We start from the raw sequence: 27,791 nt of genomic DNA on the forward strand, positions 1-27,791 counted from the left end.
TTACAGCTAGCCCTGCAGGAGGCAAAAGCTAAGGAGGCTGAATTTAAGGCAAATGCTCGTATTCAGGAGGCACAGATACAGGCACAAATTGAACTTGCCAGGATTCAGGCAGACCATGAGTATCGCATGAAACAAGGTGGAACTGGATCATCTAGCTCTGATCATTTTGATGTGGCTAAAAATGTTAAACTTGTCCCTCCTTTTAATGAATCTGATTTAACAAAGTATTTTCAGTTGTTTGAGAGGGTAGCTACAGGTTTTAATTGGCCTAAGGAGTATTGGCCAGTACTCCTTCAAACTGTTCTCACCGGTAAAGCTCAAGTAACTTATGCATCTTTGCCTCAGGATCAATCTGATAATTATGATGTAGTTAAGAGCTTGATTCTTAAGGCCTATGAGCTTGTTCCTGAAGCCTATAGAGTAAAATTTAGGACAACTTATAAGCAAGATAAGCAATCCCATGTTGAGTATGCAAAAATCAAAGAAGATTTGTTAGAGCAGTGGTTAAATTCTAAGAATGTGGATTCTGATTTTGACAAATTTAAGCAGATGATTTTGCTGGAGGACTTCAAAAGGTGTATTAGTAAAGATGTAAGCCTATATCTTGATGAGAGAAGAATAGATAATTTGTCTGATGCTGCAGTTTTAGCTGATGAATATGTTCTCACTCACAAGAGATATTCTAGAGAAAGAAGAAAAGCTGAGAGTAAGTACGTTGCCTCTACTCAGAGTACAGGTAACAGGAAAGAGAATAAAGATGATGTTTCTCAGGAAGTAAATACCAGCTTCACCCCTAGATTTCAGAAAAGTAAATGTACTTATTGTAGTAAGCTTGGTCATACTACGGAGAGATGTTTCAGGAGACAGCGTGATGTGAACAAAAAGGAGTCTTTAAAAATTCAGTCAATTGGTCTAGTGTCCACCCTTGAGAGCTCCCAGAATTCTTTAACTGAGTTAACTGAACCTGCTTTGAGGGGTAACTTAAATCCTCATGATGAAGCTCCTCTTTTGAGCAGTAACGTGGGTGACACTCTCAAGAGTTCATGTGCTAATTTCCTGTCTGATGATTTTGTCAGTCCTCTGGACAGTAATGATAGGAAATCAGTTAAAATATATCGTGATACAGGTGCTTGCCAATCCCTTATGCTGACCAGTGTTCTAGGCTCTAATGCTAATTCCTCTGATGAAACTGTAATCTTACAAGGTGTAGGGAATAATTACTTCTCTGTCCCTCTGTGCAGAGTGAATTTAGAGTCTGGTTTTGTTAATGGTTCCGTTATGGTTGGGTTGGTTGAGACACTCCCAATGTCAGGTGTAACTTTCTTACTTGGAAATGATATTGGTGGAAGTCAAGTGTGTCCAGCTCCTCAGTTGTCTAGTGAGCCAGTGGCTGCGACCCAGGATTGTGGTGTCCCTGATGTGTTCCCTGCATGTGCTGTCACTAGGGCTAAGTCTAAAGTTACTGGTGATTTAGAGGATAATGATGATGATGATGTTATCCTAGCTGACACTTTTCTTGCTAATTTGGACCACTCACCAGATGAGGCAGTACCCCGAAGTGTTGATAATTTGTCTCGTCAAGAGTTGGTTGAGTTGCAGGTTGCTGACCCTGAGTTGAAAGGTCTAGCTAACTCTGCTTGCAGTGAGGAAGAGTCAGCTGGTGCTTCTACTTGTTATTATATAAAGTCAGGAGTACTTATGAGGAAGTGGAGACCCCCAACAGCATCAGCCGACTGTGAATGGGAGGTTGTACATCAAGTTGTCATCCCTCGTGTTTGTAGGCAGGATATCATTAGAGTGGCTCATGATTCCAGTTTGGCAGGACACCTTGGAGTGAGAAAGACTGTGGCACGCATTTTGAAACACTTCTACTGGCCAGGTATCTTCAGGGATGTTTCCTGGTATTGTAAGTCTTGTCACACCTGTCAAGTTGTGGGGAAGTGTAATCAGACCGAAAAGGTTGCACCTCTAGTTCCCATTCCTCCTTTTGAGGCGCCTTTCACCCGTGTGTTGGTGGATATTGTGGGCCCTCTTCCTAAGACTTCTTCAGGATTTTCTTATGTGCTGACCATGATTGATATGGCTACTCGTTATCCTGAAGCCATTCCACTTAGAAATATCTCAGCAAAGAACGTGGTTAAGGAAATGCTAGGGTTCTTCACAAAGTTTGGTCTGCCCAAGGAGGTACAGTCAGACCGGGGAAGTAATTTCATGTCAAATGTTTTCAAGCAGTCTCTGAAAGAGTTGGGCATCACCCAGATCACGTCTTCAGCTTACCATCCCCAGACCCAAGGAGCGCTGGAGAGATATCATCAAACACTCAAATCGATGCTCAAGAAATACTGTTTGGAACATCAGAAAGACTGGGATAAAGGTCTTCCATTTGTTGTATTTGCCGCAGGAGAATCTCCAAATGAATCACTGGGCTTCTCACCTTTTGAACTACTCTTTGGCCATGAAGTAAGAGGACTCCTTAAGTTACTCAAGGAATGCTGGCTGTCGGAGGAAGATGACGTCAACCTGCTGGAGTATGTGATGAAGTTCAAAGAACGGCTGTCCACTGCTTTACAGCTGGCGAGAGAGAATTTAGGAGCTGCTCAGGAGAAGATGAAGACTTGGTATGATAAGAAGTCCAGGTTACGCCACTTTCAGCCAGAAGATCAGGTTTTGAGTCTGCTACCAGTTCATGGGCAACCTCTTCAAGCCAAGTTTAGTGGTCCTTATTTCGTGGAGAAGAAACTCAGTGATGTCAACTATGTCATCGCCACACCAGATCGTAGAAAGAACAAGCAACTTTGTCACATCAACATGCTGAAGTTATATCACAGGCGGGACGAAAATAACCCAGTCTGCACTGTAGCTGTTCCACCCGAGTCTGCAAGTGAAGCTCTCCCATGCAGTATGGGCCTGAGTGATAGTTTGGGGAAGAATCCTGATATCATGAATGATCTCCAGACTAAGCTTTCTCACCTAGCTCCCAAGGAAAGGCAGAAGTTTTCGGCATTACTGCAGGAGTACCCGCAAATGTTCCGTGCCACTCCAGGAAGAACCACTGTGTTGACGCATGATGTCGATGTTGGAGACGCAAAGCCAATTAAACTGCCTCCTTACCGTGTGAACCCAGTGAAAGTTCCTCTCATCCAGAAGGAGCTTGGCTACCTGTTGGACCACAAGATGATTGAGCCCTGTCAGAGAGAGTGGAGTTCTCCTGTCACTCTAGTCCCTAAGCCAGGTGGGTCACAGCGGCTTTGCATTGACTACAGACATGTTAATCAGATAACCAAAACAGACACTTACCCTCTCCCTCGTGTGGAAGATTTCATAGACAAGATCGGAAAAGCTAGGTACATAAGTAAGTTTGATTTGTTAAAAGGATACTGGCAAGTACCTATGACTGAACGTGCTAGGGAGATCTCATGTTTTGTAACACTAGGAAAGACTTTTGCATGTTCTGTAATGCCATATGGTATGAAGAATGCACCAGCCACATTTCAGAAGCTCATGAATGTTGTAACAGAGGGTTTGGCAGGGTGTGTTGTTTATATTGATGATGTATTAATCTTCAGTGACAACTGGAAAGATCACCTAAGCCATGTCAGTAAATTTCTTGAGCGTTTGGTTCAGGCTAATCTTGTAGCTAATTTATCAAAGTGTGAGTTTGGTCAAGCTAAAGTTCAGTACCTTGGGTATGTAATTGGTGATGGACATGTTGCACCACCAGGAGCTAAGGTTCAGGTTATAAGTGATCTTCCCAGACCTAAAAGTAGGAAAGAGCTACAAAGATTTTTGGGAATGGTAGGTTATTACAGGAGATTTGTTCTTAACTTTTCTATTCTTGTATCACCACTTACAGACCTACTGAAAAAGGGAGTTAAATTTGTCTGGACCGATAACTGTGAATCCTCTTTCAACAAACTTAAAGCTATTCTATTAAGTCAGCCAGTGCTCGCTACTCCAAATTTTGCTAAGCCTTTTAAGATGGCTGTTGATGCAAGTGATACAGGAGCTGGGGCTGTTTTGCTGCAAGAGGATGATCAGGGTATTGAACACCCTGTATCTTATTACAGTAAGAAGTTCACTCCACCTCAAAAGAACTACTCAACTATTGAGAAAGAGCTTTTGGCCTTGATTTTGGGTTTACAGCATTTTTCATTTTATTTGTGTTCTGGTTTTGACCCCATAGTCATTTATACCGATCATAACCCACTGAAATTCCTTAGTAAGTTTAAAGATAAAATCAGAGATTGACAAGATGGAGTCTACTTCTTCAGGAGTATTCATTAGACATACAACATGTCAAGGGGAAAGAAAATGTTATTGCAGATTGCTTATCTAGACTTTAGACAGATTGTTTTAGAGTAATAAGAAATTTCCTTTGTAAATTTCTTTTTCTTTGTGGGGAGGTGTTACATAGCCTATGATTTCATCATCCTTTGTGTAATTCTAACGTACAGTGTGCTGCCTGTTTGATCACGAGCGTGTTCTACCTCACTCCCCCCTTCTACCGTTATAGTAGAGTAAGTCGTTCTTTCTGTTGTTCAGAGCAGGATTGTCAACTCTTTGTCCCCTATAGCTTCATTTGCGCGTCCTTCTTACAAGTTGTATCAAGCTCTGCCGGCCCCTATATAATGAGCTCAGTCTCTACATTAATGGCCACTTAGATCTACCCATCATTTTGTTCACATCTCTGTCCTCCCCTGTACAGTTATTATTGTGAGTGCTCAGGAAGTCTCCAACCATCTAGCAGCTGTGTAATTTGAGTATAAGTGTTATTGCATTTTGTTCTTGTACTGTGTGGCGTGGGGTGTTGATTCGTGGGCCTAGTGAGGTTTTTGTAATTCATGTAAGGTTCTTATTGTCAGCCATCATTAATAATATTTTGTATCTGTAATAATATATCTTGCATTCACTGAGTATTATCTAGTATTGTCATTTTATCAGGGCTGACTTAGATAAATTTACTCTTGCTAATTTCGTGTTAATAGAGGCTATTGCAGTTAACCATATATTTAACCTGTTTTTTGCCATTACATTATCCTTATGAGTCCTGAATGTCTTGTTGTTAGTTTGAGCATTAAACTTTAACTTGTAATTTTACCTAACTCTTTGTTTTGAACCTGGAACTTTGCGGGACAGTTTTTCTCTGTTCCGTAACAATATATATATATATATATATATATATATATATATATATATATATATATATATATATATATATATATATATATAGATATATATATATATATATATATATATATATATATATATATATATACGTAAATGCATCTTCATACCGTTGTCAGCCTCTCATGTATATTTAGTGTCGGGTGTAATTCATTCATTCATTCACCCCACCTCTCCATCCCTCCAACATATCCTCTTTCCACTTACTTCCAAACCCTCCCTCCTCTTCAAACCTTCAGTTCTCTCTCTCTCTCTCTCTCTCTCTCTCTCTCTCTCTCTCTCTCTCTCTCTCTCTCTCTCTCTCGTATGGACGGGTATCACGGTGATGTGCTCTTTTAAGATGCCATTGCTATTCAGTCAGACCGGATTGCTATCCTTACTGTTTATTCCGTACATTTATAACGGACTGATAAACTGTTTATCACTGAGATAAAAGACATGGTGATTACTTTTATATCTAAAGCTTTTCGTCACTTCTTTTGAAACTCCGATTCACTTTGAGGACTGTAGAATTCAGAATGGGATAATACACTTCATGTTTAAAGCAACCGGATGAATAGATATCAGTTTAATTAGGAGTGAAAAATTATGTATGTCCGTATGGTGTGGGGGCAGGTGAGGAAAGAGACGAAAAAAGACTACAATAATGATAATAAGCCAAAGGATGTGCAGCCAATATATGATGCAGAAAGAGATAACATAAAAAAAAAAATATTTACAATGAACCCTAAAGTTATATTTTAAGCGGTTTCCTCTTGTATCACACCTTTCGATTTAGTCTTTTGTCTTGTCACATTTATTTCGGCTTGATTTTGGATCCTGGTAACCTGGAACATCTGAAAGCTGGAAGACGGGAAGGTGGGTGAGGGAGACATTGAGCTCAGTTACGACGACTGAATGTTATGTTCTGGGATGCTGCGTTGCCTATTAAATGCTATTATTAAATTTCCTTCAAAGGCTGAACACTGTAGCAGGCGTGACGGATGTTGCCTACGCCTGTTCTTGCAGATATTTTTCCTAACACATTTAACCATCTTTACACAATAAGCACCCTCCACAACGTTTCATACCTAAGTGGCCTTGAAATGCGCTGAATAATAATGTCTTGGTAACGTACCGTGCATAGAATAAAAATCACTTCAGAAAATAAAGAAGAGTCTCATTTTCCCTGGCCACTGTCGGGCACCACAGCAAGGCTGCCAACTGCTGGAGGAGGTAGGTGCGTCTGTAAATTTGTTTTATACATGGCTATTGTTAACGTATCTTCAATAAAGTATAAATCGAAATATGTATTTATAATATTTGGATTAGTGGAGGGCCAGTGGGTGATGTCTGAGGTGCTTTTGATATTATTTGTCGACGCATGTGGTTGTGAATCCTGATTAAGTGCAGACAGGCCGGGCAACAGCAAGCAGGCAAGCACCATCCTCAGTTATGAGTTTCTGTTTGGTCGGGTTAAGTTATATTATACACTAATACTCTACCACAGTTTGGAGATCGAACTGCGTGTTTACTCAGCATTTGCTACAATGAAAACACAAACTGCTGGTGAAACTCTTGGTTTGGAAATTGTAGTGTTACACTGTTTTGGTGAAGAAAAAACATCGATTTAAAAGGATAATCAATGAAAGGCCTGTCATGGGTTTGGATTGTAACATGTTTGATCCCTCATGACATTATATCGTACTTATGGTAATGGAAGTGTAACGAAACTATAGCAGTGATGTGGTGTGGTCATACCGAACTCATAGTACTAGTGTGACGTAACCAGTGATGGAGTATGACGTCACACCATACTCATGGTAAGGTTTCTGTGACGAAACCAATGATGGAGTGTTACGCCATACCGTAGTCATGGTATTATGTGTGACGAAACCAGTGACGTGGGCAGGCTGTTGCTTGTGCAGGTTAGTTTTTATTTATGGGTGAAAATGAATGAGAGCATATAGCTTACAATAGTTTTTTTTTTTTTTTTTTTTTTCACAGTAAACAATAAACACGTGATCGTATTCCTGTTTCAGAAATTTGCTGAAATACCTAATTTTGAAGATATGAGTTATTAAACCTCATCACACACACACACACACACACACACACACACACACACACACACCGCATCAAATGGCCACCTGCTGTATTGGGCCTTGAGGTTGATTAGCCCCTAGGTAAGTCTTCCAAAAGTCATTTGTCCTTATTAACCTGTGCCAATTAAACCTGCCCAGCTTGACCTAACCTAACCTGATTTAGCCTGACTGGAGCAACCTGGGATTTAATGGATTTTCGACCTGTTCCACCTGTAAGACGCCGATGTCAGGAAGCAAAAATTTAGTTATGAGTCCAGATATTTATATTTCACAGAATTTGGGTGTGTAAGTAACTATACAGTCATGGTTTTAATCCATATAATACAGTATTCATATGTCCGATATTCTGGTGATTGTTTACCACACAGGTGACCACTAAAGTCTGATTTTTTTTTTTTTTTTTTTTTTTTCATTACCAAAGCCTTTCTTGATTTTGTCTTGGTGAGTTCTTAAGGCTGGATGCAGTGGTAGTGTGCCCTTTGCGGCGGCTAGATTTGGTGTTTTACATCATCCCTTCCCCCTCCCTCGTCTTGTTTACTTCCGTTTTCGTCCACCATATTCTCTACCCAACTCTCTCTCTCTCTCTCTCTCTCTCTCTCTCTCTCTCTCTCTCTCTCTCTCTCTCTCTCTCTCGACGTTACCATGCTTCGATTTCCTTCTCCTCCTCTTCCACCTCCTCCTTCAGTTTTTTTTTTGTTTTTTATTTTCATTTTCTTCGTTGTCGTCGTCGCTGTTTCTTCTTGTGTGAATGTGTGTGTGTGTGTGTGTGTGTGTGTGTGTTTGTGTGTGTGAGAGAGAGAGAGAGAGAGAGAGAGAGAGAGAAACCTAATGGGAAATATTCAATCATTTGCTAATATAAATAAAAACTTACTCGTATATACGCCCACGTTACTCTTAAATCAGCGGCGTTACATTGGTGTTGTATTAAGTTAGCAGCCATTATGTTCCCTAGTGGTGAGCGCTGCCTGTGTCCACCGTCTGATGTACTGAGAAGGCAATAACACCTGTTGCGAGCTTATAGTCTTGGAGGAATTGCATGTGTATGTACTATTGCGGACAGGAGTTCTTAACCACCCTCGTCCAGCCAACCTGTGTATGTGGCAGCGTCGCATTCACGAGCACAGAAATTGCCTTCGATGCATTTCTGTCGAAAAATATTCCTTCAGCTTTGGGCTTGTATTAATGGATAAAGCAATAGTAATATTTACTTTGAAGGTTTGACTCTGATAACACGAATATATCATACTGATTATTTAATTACTTGTTTCTCGTATAGAGACAAGCAAGTGATAAATATGTATATTTGTTTCCACTCCACGACTTCCTGAAGGTTTGAACCAGCGAACACAGAGTGAACAAGTTCGAAGCATTCATTTGTTAACAGGAGAGAGAGAGAGAGAGAGAGAGAGAGAGAGAGAGAGAGAGAGAGAGAGAGAGAGAGAGAGAGAGCGTGTATGGTGGGTGCCTGAGAATTTTGGAATAATGAGGTGGAGGCAGACTGGCGCAGGGAAATGCAAGGGATGAGAAACCCTGGATTCCTGTGATCCATTGAAAACAGGCCACAGTGTGAGTATTTCTTCCATCAGTCACTAAAACTTGCCTTGCTTTGTGATATATATAAATATATATATATATATATATATATATATATATATATATATATATATATATATATATATATATATATATATATATATATATATAAATATATATATAGATATAAAGATATAGAGATATAGATAGATAGATAGATAGATATATAGATATAGATATATAGATATAGATATTTTGGATTGCTTTCGTTGGAATAATGAATTAGGAGATAAATGCTGTTGATTTAACTAAAAGCTGTGCTTAAGAAAGTAATTTGCCTCTCTGTCCAGAGAGAAATATCCAGTTAATGAGAAAAACTTTTATGAGTTCGCCAAAAATCTCCAGGTGCCAACCACCAGAGAGAGAAAAAAATGCGAACATAAGGCATCTAACAGAAGTTATGCGGCCTGCCAAATTATTTGACAAAGTCAACTTGCGTTACCCAGAATAAAACCCATCTTTCATTTTGTCCGACGAGACGTTATCCTGGGATAAATAAACTCCTTCGTCATCAGCGAAAGTAAAAATTCCCTGTTTAGCTTGAGCACCATATTTACTCATATCGCATAAAATCATGTGTATGTAGCCGGAATGAAGCCCCTTATCTACGGCCTGGCAAACTTCCTGTAAAGAGTACCCGGTACTATTTTCTATCGACAGACCGAGTTAAGCGGTGAGACTCATCTTTCGTGTAAGGAAATCCACCCCGCCTCTGTGTGTGTGTGTGTGTGTGTGTGTGTGTGTGTGTGTGTGTGTGTGTGTGTGTTGAATTGAGAGTCATCTGACTTGTGGAGCATGATATGCGGATTGGTAGGTTGGTAACTGGGTGGGTGGATTAGTTAGTGTAGGCTGGTTGTTTCACAGGCGGACTAGGTGGAGTGAGTGGGCGAGAGGGAGGGAAAGGGTTGTTGGGCTGGTTAAGTGGGGTGGAGTGGGGTTCGTGCATTGTTTAAGTGAGGTGAGTGGCGGGGCTACCTGTAGGACAAGGCAAGAGACAGGTTTGTGTCGTCCTACTTTTGAGACATACTGTATTGAGTAAGGTTGTGGGTATGTGCGTTGATGGGTGGGTGTGTAGGTGGATGAACGGATTGTGGGAAAACAGGCCACTGGGATTAGGTGAATTGAGTTATGTCCGAGTTGGGAAAATCGGTCCACAGGGGATATTATTCTGGAATCATGCTGAAGTAGGTATATATATTCAGTGAGTTACAACAGGTCCATCGTGCAATACGTCTGTTGGTTAAGAGTCTGTGTTTCAACTGCACGAATCAGTGGGTGATATAACCACGTCGGATAACAGTTTTATGGGGAAAATAGGTTCATTGTGAAAAATACATCCATGGGTATACGACCATATAGGAAACCTGCATTCATAGAGATTCAAGGTCGACGGAAAAATTGGTCCGTGGGGAGGAAATACATCAATGGGGAAAATTAGTTCGGGGGAAAATAGGTTACGTAGGGAAGTAGGCGTCTTCGAAAAAAAAAAAAAAAAGTCATTAAGGAAAATAGGTCCATAAGGGATTGTGCTCCGAGTGAGGAAAATGTCCATTAATAAAAATATTCATGGGGTGAAAATAGGTCCAAAGGGGCATACACGTACTGTAAACATACATGGAAATATTTAAAATAAATGGGACTTAAAATATCCAACTTTTAACAGCGATCGTTGCCTGGAATTAGGCTTACCACTGCACACCTTGCATCAAACAACCATTAGCCAGACCCTATTACCACTTCGTCATCCAGTTATTATATTTCATAATTTACCTTCATTTAGCCATTTAAGCATAGAAAGCCAACCGAAACGAAAGGAAAAATCCCTGTTTAACTGTGTTGAGCACCTCATTTCTCCACCTCATTCCTCTAAAATTCACGGGCACCCGTTACTCTCTCTCTCTCTCTCTCTCTCTCTCTCTCTCTCTCTCTCTCTCTCTCTCTCTCTCTCTCTCTCTCCTGTTAACAAATGAATGCTTCGAACTTGTTCACTCTGTGTTCACTGGTTCAAACCTTCAGGAAGTCGTGGAGTGGAAACAAATATACATATTTATCACTTGCTTGTCTCTATACGAGAAACAAGTAATTAAATAATCAGCATGATATATTCGTGTTATCAGAGTCAAACCTTCAAAGTAAATATTACTATTGCTTTATCCATTAGTACAAGCCCAAAGCTGAAGGAATATTTTTCGACAGAAATGCATCGAAGGCAACTTCTGTGCTCGTGAATGCGACGCTGCCACATACACAGGTTGGCTGGACGAGGGTGGCTAAGAACTCCTGTCCGCAATAGTACGTGTGTATACTTTTAGCCTTTGTAGTGTGTTTGTATGGGAGGGGGGGTTTGGCTACTACGTGCGTTTGTGCAACTCTTATGTAGACGCTACTAATTACATCAGTAACTTTATCCTTTAAAAAAATATATTCTCATTTTTGTTACCTCCATCACTCAGTCATTCTTATTTTCTTTGGTTATACGTCACATAAAAATAATTTTCAGTAATATTTAGACAGGACTGAACCCTATATAAATCTCCCTCCTCTCATCCTCAGCTTACTCTAAACCAGTGGTTCTCAACTCGTTTCAGGCCAGGAACCACCAGCCCAATTAAAAAAAATATCGTGGACCATTTCATTTTTGAGTAATGATAAATAAGGCATAGACAACAAAGATTTTGGTTAGAAATATATTTCTTACAAACAGAATTTCGAGAAATGATATAAAATAGTAGACAGCTGACATTTTGGTCTGAAATATATTTCTTCCAAACATAATTTCCAGGAAATACATGAATACTTCTATAACGTTTTGCTGTGAAATTTATTTCTAACAAACAGAATTTTGAAATTATGTAGGAGTATACAACTAACATTTTTCTTTGCAACCAGACTCTTGGATTCTCTTCTGACTGACAAGCTTTTCAATGTTAGGAGTGGTACTTGATAATGCACAATGAATATCGCTTTCCACTGCAAGCCGATTCCTCTGTTTGGACTTAATGTGCAACAAACGTGAAAATCTGCCTCACACATGGAAGTCGATGCAAATGACAGAAGACATCTGGCTGCATGTGTTGACAGATCTGAGTAAGTACCAATCAAACTGGAATAATCAATGGGAATAATACAATAAAATGAATGGCCAATTATTTATTTTGATAAAATTTTTCTTACTGCATTTTCAATAAATTTAAAAATATATGCACCAATCTCCAGTTTATTACCAAATATAGTGAACGTCATGTGGACCACCCAAAAAGTCACCATGGACCACCAGTTGAGAACCACTGCTCTAAAAGGACCTAACTTAACCTAACCATTTCTAACTTTACCTAGCTTAACTTAGCGTAATCCAAGCAGCACAGTGTATCCTAAACTATCATGATTTAATTAAACTTTTTCTAACCAATCCTAATCATCTGAACAAGACTAATACAAATTTTCTCTATCTAAACTTAACCTAATTTAAGCTATTCTATCCTAATTCAGCCCAGCACAGCGGAGATCAGCCTAAACTCGCCTAACCTAACCTGGTATAACCTAGTCTAACCTAGCCTGCCCAACCCAGCCTATCCTAAGTTTTCCAGTTCATGCACCACTAACTTTACCTTTGCCCTTGACTGGAAACTGAAGTGGGAGATAGAGATAACTGATACTGATAATTCTCTCTCTCTCTCTCTCTCTCTCTCTCTCTCTCTCTCTCTCTCTCTCTCTCTCTCTAATACTAATTTTATGGCTTGAAATCAGTTCTGTAGTTTTTTTCTGCGTTATTCCTTTGTATTTTTTCACTTGTCTTCACCTAAATTTCCTGCCATAACACCTCATTTCAGTTCCTTACACTTCCATACTTCTGATCACACTGTCATCTCATTTCCCTGCCGTAACACCTCATTTCAGTTCCTTACACTTCCATACTTCTGATCACAGTCATCTCATTTCCCTGCCGTAACACCTCATTTCAGTTCCCTACACTTCCATACTTCTGATCACACTGTCATCTCATTTCCCTGCCGTAACACCTCATTTCAGTTCCCTACACTTCCATACTTCTGATCACACTGTCTTCACCTCATTTCCCTGCCATAACATCTCACGTCAATCACCCCACATCCAGAATTTTGCCCTTATTCCCACTCGTAATTATTGTTATTGTCTTATGAATTTAGACAGAGTAAACAGGAATAAAGAGTAAGAAATTGGTTACGCTGAATGAATGTCGAAAAGTTTGGTGAAAAATGTTTTAGCCTTGAAAATCCCTCAGGAACCGGTTAAGGTGTTGCAGACAGACCTTATCCACTCCTGAGTAAGTCATTTATGTGTCAGTTTCCGAGTCCTGTGTCATTATCTCTTGATTAATGCTTAGAACATGTACAGATTTTGGATACTGTGATATTTTTGGCACGCGTATCCAAAATATATTTCTCACGTTAAAGCAGAGATTTATAATGAGGTGTAGGTATTGTTTAAGGAGTGTTACCTGTTTGGCTACACCGCACCCAGGCTGGGAACGCATTTGTCGCACCCCAGCTCCCTCACACTACTCCATCCCTGTCCCCAACCTCACCTCACCTCTGGTAGTTAACCTGCTGAATATAAAACCAGGTGTGAGACAGAGTGAGTGGGAGGGAAGAAATGAGTACTTTGCTCGTTCCCCCCCCCTCTCTCTCTCTCTCTCTCTCTCTCTCTCTCTCTGCGCGCGCGCGCACACACACACACACACACACACACACACACACACACACACACACACACACACACACACACATTTTACATACTCTGTTTCTTGTGTTTCGTGCGAGAGGATGCCATCATCATTCTGAGTGCATAGTTGTAGTGGTACTAAACGGCACTGCTCCACCATTTAGCCCAGTCACCTCCTCGCACTCCTTCAACACACCTCACCTTTAAAGTACACTGACTCAGGCCGAGGATATCTGTGTAATGGAGATGAAGGCGAAGATTTTGGAATGAAAAGTATGCTCATTTCTATCAGATAATTTAAGTCAAATATTAGGGTTCTCTATTTACCTTCCAAAGCTGCGACTGTTCGAGTGAAAATGGGGAATGAATCACCTATGCATGAGTTGGAAAATAAAGAGAAAATAAGTGCCAGAATATACATGGCCTGGGAAAACGTGGTCATGGGGCAGTGGAGTTGATGTCAGTATTTTAAGATTTTTAAGACAACTTTGCTGGATTAGTATCCAGCGGCCGTCACAACATCACATATTTTTTTGTGGACTCAACAGACGTGCAAGGGAAGTGGTGAGGCGGAGTGTGAGGGAGGAAGCGCTAATGTGTAATACGTCAACATCTCCTGGCTAGCAGGTAGACTGTGATTAAGCCATACACTGGGCTGCAATATGCACGCTCTGGTTCAGCCACTTATTGTCGGAGTAAACAGCTGGTGGTTGTGTTACCACGACCGCACACACCCTCACACCTCGCCAGTCCTTCCAGTCAGTGCTGCCAGGAAACGTTATATGTCCTCCTGTTTTTTTCTATTTTCTAATGTCTGTAAGCTGTTTCCACAGATCTGTTCAGTACTTTTGTAGTATCATTTTTTGTGCCCGTTTTTGTCAGGTATATGAACAGTTGTCAGTTACCTACATCCCTTGGTTGCTTGCTCGTTAGGTTGCCGTTGTACCCAATACGAGGTAAGAGTATGGCAGTACCCTTTCGTTGCCATGGCAATGAAAAGAAACTAATATATCAGTTATCCAGTGAAATAATAATCATAATCATTTTATTCTTTATATTACCAAATGATTCTCCTCAACACAGGAATGTTCTATCTTCCTATATGGTAAAGGTGAAGGAGATATGAGATAAGCGCCTCGTTAGCTTGAAGGTGTTGTAAAAAGAAGCTACAAAAATACTTGACGCGGGAGCTACTCTTTATTTACCTGACACACAATACGATTACAGTGAACTACAAAAATGCGTACAAGATGCAGGAGCTTCAAGACACTTCGGTTAATACCCATTGTGTGGTGTGTTGTGGGACGTTATACTGTGTTGTGTGATGTGGCTTGGTGTGGTGTGGTGTGGTGTGTGGCGTTGATAAAGTCGCTGAAGTCTACGAAAGTGAAGCACCTCGTCCCCGAAAGCTATCTGGGAGAGACAGACGGACATGTCCCTCCCAAAATATTCCCCCACATCTAAAAATGATGTGAGAACTGGGCTTGATGAAGGATTGGCAGTAAGTCCCTCAGCAGAGCATTGATAATAGTTTTGTAAGATTTCGATTCGATTATTCTCAATTATATAATATCACGACGAGAGACTAGATAGTGTACTAAGGTGTGGAAGTACATGAAGGAGGGTGATGTGTCGTGGGAAGAGTGAAAAAAAGAAGAGGTAGGCTACACATGGTTGAAAAAAATGAGTTGGAGGAACAAGATGCGGTTGTATGTGGTAGGAGTAGGGAAGATACTGAAGAGATACGGTACTGTGCTGGATTAACCAGCAACAGAGTGGATAAATATATGAGGCAATGCTGTGTGTCGTGGAAGGGAAGGGTGTCGCTGAGTCGAACCAGGAATAGCTGAATGTTCCTTTGTCACTGCCACCCCTCACAGCATGCGGCGAGAGGCAATGGGCAGATAGAGAGAGAAATAATTGCCATACCCATTCAGGGTGTGGAGGGCAGTTATGGAAGACGTGTGATGTTTGTTTATAGTGATAGTGATGATGATGGTATGGTAATGTAGGGCCTCAACCATTTACCCACGTGCCTACCTGTTGGCTTCCCAGCAACTAACCAGAGGACACCTGCTGGGGAGTGCGAGCCCGTGCATAAACAAACAAACAAACGCATACGTACGTCTTTGTTGAACCAATGCCCTTTTTTCTTCATGCCTGAATATCGAAATAGGTACCCAGGTAGGCTACATCACTATCTACTTACATCTGTTTTCCTGCCTACCAACCACTTATTTTTCTTTCTAGTTACCTATACACCCTGCTTCCCTTCCTACGTAAACATCTCTATACCTGCCTAACGGCCTAGTATCTACCGTCAACTTACCTACCCCTCCACCTTTCTTGCTTGGTGCCTTCCATCCTTCCTTCAAATAGCTTCTTATTCATCCATGCAGATGTCTGTCTTTTTTCATATCTGTCTTGTATCACACTATTGTACTTCTCTGACAACACCCGCTTCGCAGAGTTCTGGTGTGCTGAGCTGTCTCCTTTAAACCCACACATTTGCTGACTTTGCAAGGGCCTTATTGATAAAACCATATATTTTTTTTTTATGCTAGGAAGAAGGAACCAAAGGTCACAAGCCTGCAAAAACTGTTCCTTCCAAGAGAAGAACAAAATACAAGAGAGAGCCAAATTCAAGATCCGATCATTGCGAGATGCCTGGACACACTGCGTTTGAAAGACAGGAGATCATAGGAAGCAGGAAATACAGACAGAGGGAGAGAGTTCCAGAGTTGAGCTCTTGCATAAATGAAGGACTGGGAGTAACGGTTGCATTAGAGAGTTGGACAGGAAAGGGATGAGAGCTTGCTGCTTGACGGGTGCTACGTGCAGACAGTTCAGAGGAGCAGCGACCATTGAAGTAGCGATAGAAAAGAGATAAATATGCAACAGTGCGGCGAAGAGACAAAGGTTGAAAGGAGCCAGTAAGTGGAGGAGAGTTCTTATATGCTGGGGGTTAATTCCCTACATTTCTAAGCAAAGTGGAATCAGGTGTTTCTTTGTCTTATTGGCTTTACTCTTCTGAGTGATTCCCTTCAGCCTCTGTCTCTACTCCGCAGTGTTGCATCTCTCTCTCTCTCTCTCTCTCTCTCTCTCTCTCTCTCTCTCTCTCTCTCTCTCTCTCTCTCTCTCTCTCTCTCTTTGTGAATTTAAGAGAGAGAGAATATTTCCCCCACAATCTTGGGTTCGTCTCACCTCCTCCTTCCCCCATTCCCCTCTCCCCCACACACTTTAACCTGTTATCACTCCCTGTTCTTTATTGTGCTTCTCCCCCCCCCATTTTTCTTCTCCTTTTTCTTCTCCTAAGTGTTCTTGCATTTTCTTCCTCTTATTCTATTTCGTTTCATCCTCTCTCCTTTAATTTCTACCTTTCCTCTTCATTTTATATCTTTATGACCTTTTGATGTTTTGTTTGTTATGTCCCTCCTCCTCCTCCTCCTCCATTTTCACCCAGTTGGTTTTACATATCTGGCTATGAAACTCCATGATATAATTTCCCTCAGAGAATACATTTTTGCACCCAACACATGAAAGTGCGAGGGAGTCATGTGGTTGTTCCGGTTTGTCTATGTATCTGTCTGTTTGTCTGTCTCTCTGTCTTCTTGCCTGTCTGTGTGTGTGTCTGTCTGCCTGTCTTTTAGCAAGATTATGATAAACGACTGGTTGGAATTGAACCAGGTTTGACATGGTGACTGAGGACCGTCAGGGAAACAGATACATAATTTTGGGGTGAAAAAAGTTACAGGTCAGAGGTCATGGGCAAGATCAACACAAATCGTTTTTCTGTGATTTCTCGTATGATTGACTGAAGGATTGAATGAGAGGGAAGGGTGAAGTGAATCAGTTTTGTCAACGATTGCTTGGAAGCGGAGATCATAGGATCACAGGGTCACAGGTTTGGCCTTTTTACTGCAGTTACTTTTTATTCGATTTGGATCAAACTTGGTGCAAGTGTGTAACGGTAGTCTAGGATAAATATATTCTATTATCAGAACAGTAGATCGCAGATCAAGGCCAGAAGGTAAGATCAGCTTAAAATTTTTGGTCCGACTTGAACCAAACTTGGTGGGTGGGTTGAAGTGGTCAGTCAGAGATCAAGGACATGGGGCTGGGTCAGAGGTTTGGCCTTGAATCCGTTCCACACGGCCAGTGGGCACCTGTCGTGCCCAGTCATGCTACTCATCAGTTCGAACCATGGTGACGAATCATGCTGCAAACAGAGGATCAGAAACGAGGATGGTGTTTTTAATCATCACGCCTTTGCAGTTATTATGGTGCCATGTGGATGTGGATGGTGCAGAGAATGATTGCTGGGTTTCATGGAAAGGGCTTCACAGCTCATTCCATGAAACCCATGAAACCCAGAGTCTAATTTGTACAAAGAAATCAAACTGTTTTCATTACCATGCCACAGAAAAACACGTGCTCCCCTTGACTGTCTGGATGGGCCTTTTGACCGATGTTACGGAACAGGTTTTGCACTCTCCGCGTCCTTCTTGTTTAATTTGTGATTTCGTGGGTTAATCATTACCGTACGCTACGTGAACAGCCTTGCCTCTAGGTATTAAATTCATTATGCCTCTGTAACTAAGCCTGGTATGTTAAAAGGTTTTTACATATCAGGTTTGTTACTTGTTAATGTAAGACTGTGTAATTTCTGACGTTGGTGTGTGTGTGTGTGTGTGTGTGTGTGTGTGTGTGTGTGAGAAAGAGAGAGAGAGAAAGAGAGAGAGAGTGCTGTGATAATTTTTATCACAGTGTTTATTGCCTTGTTTTGTGCTTTTTATCATGTCAGGCTTAGTACCTAAATGCATGAGAGAAAAGAGGACTCCTGAGTAGAATTTGTTATGAGTTTGCATACCCCATTCTCTGTCCATCTCCCCATTCCATTACTAACACAGCCTTCCTCCCTACGTAACCCACTAACTGACCAATCTATCCTCAGACGGCCTCCTCAGTATATTTTGCTGATCCCCCTCACTCATTTCCCGTACATAACTTTCCCGGAGAGTCTCCTCCCTCCCTTCCTGTTGGTCCCACTGCCCTTGACTTCCACCCATTCTCATCATCCCTTCTTTCCTCTACTTCACCTTGACCAGTCAGAAATGATGGCGCTATGGTGTGTTTGTGTAGGTAGGTTGGGGCAATCAAGGCAGAAATTAGAGTTAGGACGGGAAATAGAAGTGAAACGCCCGAGAAAAAAGGGATGAAAATGTGGAACACAGAGAAGCATCGGAGGAAATCAGACGATGGTATGACAGGCAGGGAAGCAGTGAAACAGCAAGGGATATAGGAGAGGCTGACCGGGTAACAGAAACAACTGCAGATAGTTTGAGATCCAGGATGGTGGGTAGGGAATGGGAGGCATCTTGAACAACAGGGAGAGAAGCAGTCTTGCAGTTAGGGGGAGGCAGGAAGAGAGAGTGGCAAGGAGAGAAGCAGTGTAGCAGTTAGGGGAGTCAGCAGGTGGATAAACAGGGAGGGAGCGAAGCAGGCTGAGAATAAGAGAGGGGGAGGGGGAAGCGGGGAAGTTGGAGAGATATACAGATTGATACAAGGAGGGATGTAGATAAAAGGAAAACAGAATGGGGGGAAAATGAAGAAGACACAGATCAAGAAGACGAGGAAGGGATAGGAAGAGAAGCAATGGAATATAGAGAAGAGGTTAATAAGGATCTGATAATGAAGGTAGATGTAGAAGATAACATACAGTAAAAGAGACTGACGAATGATGGGATGCTCTTAAAATGGGAACACACACACACACACACACACACACACACACACACACACACACACACATTGATTCTGATAGATAGATAAATAGATAGATAGGTAGGTAGACAGATAGATAGATAGGTAGGTAGACAGAAAGATAGATAGATAGATCGGCTGACAGAGGGAGAGAGAAGGCTTTAAATTCTACCATTTCTCTTCCTTCCATTCCAAACCCGACCTCATACCTTGTAAGGCCTCAGCCTACACAGACCCCCTAGATATGGAAGTTGTGATCATACATCATAGAGAGAGAGAGAGAGAGAGAGAGAGAGAGAGAGAATTAGTTAGATAGCTCATGGTTAGTTTAGACTGTTAGGTCTGCATCTGCTCTTTTCGTTATGTTAGATTATTTTAGGGTAGGTTAGGCAATGCACACAGTTGGAGTAGGTATAAAAGTGAGTTACATTAGAATAACCATGAAGAGGTTAGGTAAGTACCTGTACTGGGCCCTCTGCAGCTTGCCTCATAGCCAACAGTGTAACCAGAAAAAGTGTGGTTGGAGGAGCAAACAATAATATATTACCACAGAGCAAACGGTCAGCGTCTAGCCCAGTCACTTTTTTTTTTTAATTATCCACGTTAACTTGGTGACATCATTCATCTTTTTTTTTTGGCTGCTGCTTCTACTGCATAGAGTTGTGTGTGTGTGTGTGTGTGTGTGTGTGTGTGTGTGTAGGAGAGGCCTATAGTATTGAAAGGATACAAAACAGTGTCAATTAACCCATGTAGTACCGTGACTTTTTATGTTTTGCTAATAATATACGAGTTCCTTCTTGTTACTGCCTGATGGTGTTGTTCCTGCTTCTGCCAGACAGTTTAATTCAGCTTAAAGGAAACTTCTGTTATACTTAGTGAAATGGTTGATGTGTGTTGCGCCACCACATATTTCACCGTATTACCCAATGTACAGATCTCCTTGTAGAATATCACTTCTTCAATACTGGTTCTGTAAAAAAGACTTACAGGTTTTATTCTTAATATTGGTTCAGGACCTTCAAGGCGTCCAACAGATTACACAAGCATTGGTTATTACTCACAAAATGCCTATGCTTCTGAGTCACAAACGTAAAAACGGAGGCAGGGAAGCTCACATTATCTCCGTCAGGCAATTACTTAGAAGTGGAGGGGACACAAGGGGTGGTGGATTGAGAGACGTAAATAGAGAGGCCTGAAGGACACGGGATTCACAACGGTATATGGACCAGGCTGGCGTGTCGGTGCCTGCTTGTGCAATACTTATCCATATTTAGATTTTGCGTCAGGCTTGGTTCTGGCTCGCTGCCGAGAGGATGGGTGGGTGGGTGTGGCAGTGAGGGTGGGATGTAGGTGAGGGAGGGTGTGGAACGAGTAAGTAGTGTGTGAATGGGTCAGCGTGTGTGTGAATGGAGAAGCAAAGTGTGTGTGAATGGACGAGAGTTAATGGAATGAGTTGCTAGACAGTGTGGGCATGTGATGTGATTGAGAAGAGAATGAATGAATGTGGATGAGAGTGGGCGAGGAAGTTGAGTGTTGAAATACAAATGGAGAAATAGTGTATCTGTGTGAGGGAGATGAGAATGCGTATGTAGTGTAAAAAGGTGGGTGTGGCAGGGGCTGGACTGCTGCAGATACCCACTTGTCATGACACCGCTCCAGGACATCACAGTCGGAAGTTGGTATTATGTTTTTATACTGTTAGGTGCAGGTTTCTGAGAGTGTGACCTTGGCAGGGCTGCTGGAGGTAAAGTTAGTTTTTACATGAGTCAAAAGACGCCTGCTATATTAGAACGACGTGTATTTGCATTGTTTTTGCTGTTAGTCCTGGGGAAAGCTATGACTTACTACTTCAACACGTTTACACCTGCCACTTTACGATCATATTTTTACAGTGTCAGAAATTAGGCAAGAATTTAATATGCCTTCTCAGTATTTCCACCTCCCACCGCCAGAATCATGCTTCAACACCCTGACTGTGAGCTGGTACCAGTTGGGGCCCTGAAGGTGGGCAGGGGCAGTGAGACGGGCTGTTACGCATTTACACTAATGAAATAATGAGGCACTCGGCTGAGCGAATGAACATGGCTATATAATCAACCTTAGACAGAACAACAGGCCTGGTAGAGGTAATGAGGGAGGCACAAGAACAATTGAACACATCTTTGAAAACAAGTCTTACTCTTCGTGGCATCTGGAGTATTGGTACTTATGACCAGACATTACAGTCAATAAAAATAACAAGTGAACGCGTCTCCCTCACATACAGTGTGTAAAGGTAGTTAGAGGAAACGGTGACTGAACAACTGACGTATGTATAAGTAAAGGAGAGTGCATGAATGACCTCTGTCTAGCGCATGAATTGTAGAGATGTAAATGTGTGTGTGTGTGTGTGTGTGTGTGTGTGTGTGTGTGTGTGTGTGTGTGTGTTACAATGAACCGGAACCATTGATTTATACTCAGTATTCATATTCTGTCTCTGCATCGGCCTTCAGAGCAAATTTTTCTTTGTACACATGTAATAATTTTTTTTTTTTTCCCTTTTCTGTTTATCACCTGATCACTCCTCTGCTTTTTTTTCTATCTCTTCTGGTCGTTTCGAGAGAAATTCAAAGATACCAGTAAGTCTTATATTGCAAGAAGGACCACAACCCTCTTAAAATATTAACGTTTCCTAATTCCCCCCTACAGTATATCCCGAAAAGGAAGATAGTGGATTGCGGGACAAAAGCTAATTTAGCCTGCATTCATTGGGTTATGAGAAAAGCTAATTTAGCATGCATTCACCTGGGTTACGAGAAAAGCTAATTTAGCCTGCATTCAACTGGTTTAGCGTCCACCTGAACCTGCGGCAACAATAATATCAGCAATAATTTGGGAATAAGTTTTTAGAGTCAGATGATGGCAGGAACCGGGGTGGGGGACGTGGATGTGTGGACCAAGACTAAGGCGGAACGTGACCTGAAAAAGGTTGAAAACCGCTTCGCTAGGGAAACTGTCTCCCCATCATGCAAGCCCAGCCGTAGACTACTAGGTTGAAAGTTAATATACCTTGTCCTCCGGAAACCCATCTAGCCACTAACCCATCCAGTGCAGTGTGTCAACAGCAGTAAGATAACTTTGCAAGTTTCCACACAAAAAGAGACACAGCAGCTTTAAATATAACATAACGAACAGAAGGATTAACCCCACTTAGCTAATGCACTACTACAATATTTTATAGTTACGGTAATTTCAAGTAACATGACCCTACATTTACCTCCTCCCCTCATTAATGCATATAAAAGGGCCTTGTATTGATGAGAGTGAGATCAGAAAGCTTTCCATGAAATATCAGGTATATATCATTTGTTCAGTACATCTCTGCTCAGGTGGACTGGAGAGTATCATGCCAACCACCCCTTTGCCCTAACCCATACTTATTGTGCCCTGACCTAAGAATGCAGTATGTTTTGACTCTGAGACGCTCACGGTAGAAATAATGCCAGTAATTTGGCATGTTGTGAAAATGATGTTTCGAATCTTTTCTGTGAAGTCTCAGGTACTGGTGTGTGAACCACTTTGGCAGATCCGTGGTATATGACAATAAGATGCACTTTGGAAAAATTTGATTGCATATTTTGTTTTACTAAGCAATGTCCCTGTAACGCTTTCGATGCTATCCTGTGAAGTTTCGAACACAGAGGACGTTATGAACGAGATATATTGTTTAGCATATTGCATTAGCTGGCACGATAGTGTTTTGAGCATTATTCTTCTGTTTAGCTCCAGTTAGAAGCAGGTAGCTGTAGTTTGAAGTCGTCAGAGGGCGTGTACTCGTACATTTTATTTATGGGTGTAAGTATGGTTTTTACTAATATGGTGTAATTTACTATTGACATATCAGGTGAATCTTGGATTTCGTACGGTACGTGTTAATGTGATGTTTTTCCACTGCAGGTAAGGCAGTGGTGTGGTGTGGTAGTGTGGCTAGGTGAGTGACAAAAAATGGATATTGATCTACCTTTCTGTTTACATCAAGCTGTGGCAACAGAGCAGAACGCGGCACATGAGTGGTGTGGTGTGATGTGGCTGGGTTAGTGGTACTGAGCCACGCCTGTCTGTTTATGGTCAAGCTGGGGCAGCAGAGAGGGACGGCATAGTGCCTCTTGCTTTAGTCTCTCACTGGCAAAAACCTTCAGGCTGTGTCTAACCTGGAACTAAAATGTTGTAACCTCTGCACTCTGTCAAGGTTCATTAAACCATGTCAGTAATGATTATATGTTGAAAGATAATCGCTTCTTCCCTCACGACCCTGGATTGTAGTAATCCGGCGTGGAGAAGGGGGGTAACTGGGAGATGAAAATACGTTAATGGTGCTGGTGGAGGGAACGTCACGCAGATATCAGTGTTGTACAGTATTTATTCATAACAGCTGTGAAACTGCCAAAGAAAGAAATTGTCGCAACAAGGATACTTTTATGGTACTAATGCTCCCCTTCAAGGGAATGAATATACATAGCAATATCATAAATCACTGGAAAGCCTAGAAGGGCCTTGCAACACACTGGCTAATAAGGCAGTGGTGCAGTGTTCGTTTGAAGGACGGTGGGGGCGATGAGGAGAATTCAGTGACGTATGAAGGGGAAATGCCTTCAAACCACAACACCGGGAGAAGAATGATGTAACCCAGTGTTTTGTGAGGATGTCGGGGAATGTGTAGGAGGTAGAGAGGCAGGATGATCTGGCAGGGAGAGGAGGGAAGGTGGACCGGTGGGTGATGATGGGTATGTGTGTGAAGAGGTTGAGTGGAAAAGACAAAGGCAAAGAGCTATGTAGAGAGAGTTGCATAGAGTTGTGTTAATATGGAGACCTCACAGACGTTACGGTAATAACGTGATAATTAGATCTTAGTAGTAACAGTGACAGGAGAACTTCTTTCTCTGTCGAAAAACTGTAAGAAGGCTTTTGTACAAGAACAGAGTAAGTGAGAGAACAAGAAATTATAGAGCAATCTGAGTGGAGATTTTGTACCGCGGTTGAGTTGATGAGCGGGAAATGAAGGTTAGAAATGAATGGAGAGGTACATAACCAGTACAGATGTGAGCTGGCCTGTATTAAATAGGATGGTCATGAAATGTGTAGATCTGAAGGCAAAGTGCAAAGGCAGAAGGGAAGAAATACAACTGGATACAACTAGCCAACCGCAGAGTGAGTGAGAGTGGGTTGAAACTGATGCAGATAAAAACCAAAGCATTATCCCACGAATGTGTATCGCCCTCCGTCACTAGAAAACTAGATCAGTAATCAAATGGCAATCGGAGGCATATCATCGCAGCTTCACCAAAATCGAAAAGTCTCAGGGTTCCACTCTTTACTCCTACTCAATTAAATTTCATGCTGGCATTCAGAAGCCTGAAGTAGGGGGTATTTATGTTGATGAAGGTCATCAGATACAGGTATAGCAGGCCTTTGAAAAATTTCTAGTAGTGACTCTTTAAATAGCCGTACTCTTCATTGAGGCTACGATAGGGAATTGTGAATAATAACATAAGAAAAAGTTTGAGGGTATTTTTCTTTGCAAAATCCTCTGCCAATCGGAGGCATATCATCGCAGCTTTGCCACAGTTATTAGTAAACAAGCCAGATATCCCTGGATACTACCCACAAAATTTGGCTACGAGTTGCCCGCTTGATTTTGAGATTTTTGGTAACATCCAGACACACAGACACACACAAATGCAGGCGATTACATTATTGCCTCGTTAGGCGGGCAATAAAGACAGAAGCAACGAAGTAGGAGGTAGTGAGAGAGGGTAACAAGTCAGGATTAATGAGTGTGGTGCAAGGTGACTGAACATGGTCAAGAGAGAATCAGGTTTGTTGGATGTGAGGGAGAATATACCTTTAGGCAATAAGAAGAGTATGAGCCATGGTGGAGGTTATAAAGAAAGAATGAGAAGGGATGTGGAAAAGGTTGCTTATTGGCGTAAGATGGAGAGTAGACCTTTAAGAGAATGTTAGAAGAGGGTATTAGAGATGAAATGAGAGAGTGTACTGTATAAGAGAGGATACGAATGTAGGCAAGAGAGAAAGCTGAGGAAGATAAATGAGAGAAGAATAAGAAGGGCATGAAATGGGCATTATGGAAGATGATAGTGGTGGTTGAGGGTGTATATGAGTCGGTACGAAGAATATAGAAAGACTGTTATACGATATGAGACACTGAAAGAACTGAATAATTGTAATAGCTTATGTTGTCGTAAAGACTTTGTAGTTAATTGTAGAGAAGTATATTTTAGACTTGTGGTCGAGCGGCTTTTATATCTTGTAGTAGTTTCCCCACCAGATGTCATGTAGTGACGGGAGAGGTAAAGAATAGTATGGGACTATCTTTATTTGTCTTGGAAATATTAAACAGGTATAATAGTATAAGTCCTGGGTAGCTACCTCCCTGTCTCGCTATCTCTCTCTCTCTCTCTCTGTTCTCAAGCTAATCTCCGTCTCGACCTCTCTATAGGGTCGCTTGTCTCCTTCTAAACTCTCTTTCCTAAAATCTCGTGTAGTAGGGTGTGTGTGTCCCGCACCTTCCTCATGGCAACAGAACCTTCTCACGAGAGGACTGCTGACAGCTATGAATCATCTCCTTACTGGCCGCTGTCGTCAGCTTTCCCCCGTGTAAGCGTTTAGCGCTGCTCGCTTCTCGCAAACACAACACCTTCTCATCATTTGACTTCCTGCTTCTATCTGTCTCTCTATCTATCTATTTATCTATCTATCTATTATGTAGTCCTATATTTGCTCGGCCGCGCGAAAATGACGTACCATCGACATTTAATAGTTATAATATATTAATACATACTACATACACATTATAATGAACTTATAAGCTAATTAAGTGAAATACATAATATTGTAAAGTAACATAATTGTATGAATATTGTATACATATATTATGCATAGTAAATAGTGATTATTCAGTAATATTACATTTTAAATAAGTTGAATACATATTGGAATAAATGCATTAAAGTAAATTATTTAACTGTAATACAGTATGTACTTGGGTTATTATAGTGAAATGCATACATGCAAGAATAAAAATAGTTTAAAATTAAGAATATTGTAAGAGTTACTAATATTTCATTTAAAGATAATGGTACTGGTCTGCCATATATGGGTCATTCTTCTTTGTGTTATTATTATTATTATTATTATTATTTTTTTTTTATATATATAATTAATACTATATACAAAATATATACACTTCATTCAGGGTGGTTAACTGTGATGTTAACTCTCCCCCCACTAAACAATGACTCCAAATTAGCAATTCTTGCATGCATTCTGTGCATGGCCAACAGCAATACTGCAACAACAATGCAGATAATTATGAAGACAAAAGGTGCTTGGCTATACACATAATATGGGTTGAACATACTCAAACTCAAATCTTCCCAGGGCTTCATTGTTTCATTGATCAGCTGCATAGTTTCAAACTTAGGTGAAGTCAGCTTAATACTTGTGCTCATGTTTAAGTCCATATCAGGCAGTGGGTGGAAATGTTTGTGTGTATGATTGAGGATGGCGTAGTGATTGATGGTGGAAAAAGTAGACATGGATGGTGTAAATACCGCACAGTAGTCTGGTGCTATGTATAATCCTGAGGCTGATGTATGAGATGGTGGTATATCTGGACAGACTATGTAAACTGATGTGTTATGAGGGAAATAAAAAAACTGCGAGTGTCCAATGCGTTGATGGTGTACAAGTTTATCTGGAGCAAAAGTGAAGTTGCAATGATGATGAATATTGTTATTGCTGATGATAGCCATTTCACAAGGGACCGTATCAGTAGGCTGAAACGTGAAAATGTACGCAGGACAAAGATGAACAGCATGTAAGGATGTGCGGCACTTTCGCTCAATCGTTGACTCACTTGCGAAAGTGACAGTGTCTCGTCTCTTGGAGACCATGATGAGTTCGGTGTCTGTGTTGATGTTGATGATGACTAAAGTGTTGTTGTTTCTATAGGGGAAGGGGTGTATTTGGTATACTGTGAACAGGTCTTCCGTGATGAATGGTACATGAACTATCACTGATGTTGGTGTTAGTGTTGCTTCCAAGTACGGGTAATATTGCATAAATTCCCTACTGCGGAACAATGGCTTCAATTTATGTTTATGTATGCCTTGACTAACTATCTGACGTAGCTCATGAACTGGGAGTAAGTCATTTGTGATCTTGCCATCACCAGCATTCGAAATTCCTTGCATAAGTGCCCTGAAATGATCTCTAGTGTTCTCTAATTGTAGTAGAATCGTGTCAATATGTTCTGTGATGATGGAGAAGTGCTGGAAAAGGGTAACGTTACCCTCCAAGTTATTTATTTTATCTATACTCTCGAGAGCTACGTTTTCTGCTTGTTTCAGATTTTTCACAATTGTTTTCATTGCCAAGTTCTGTCCTGTGATGAATTTATCTTGGTAT

This window comes from Coenobita brevimanus, chromosome 36 (assembly GCF_032717465.1).
Source record: "Coenobita brevimanus isolate Jiangsu-jjx chromosome 36, ASM3271746v2, whole genome shotgun sequence".
Taxonomy (NCBI): domain Eukaryota; kingdom Metazoa; phylum Arthropoda; class Malacostraca; order Decapoda; family Coenobitidae; genus Coenobita; species Coenobita brevimanus.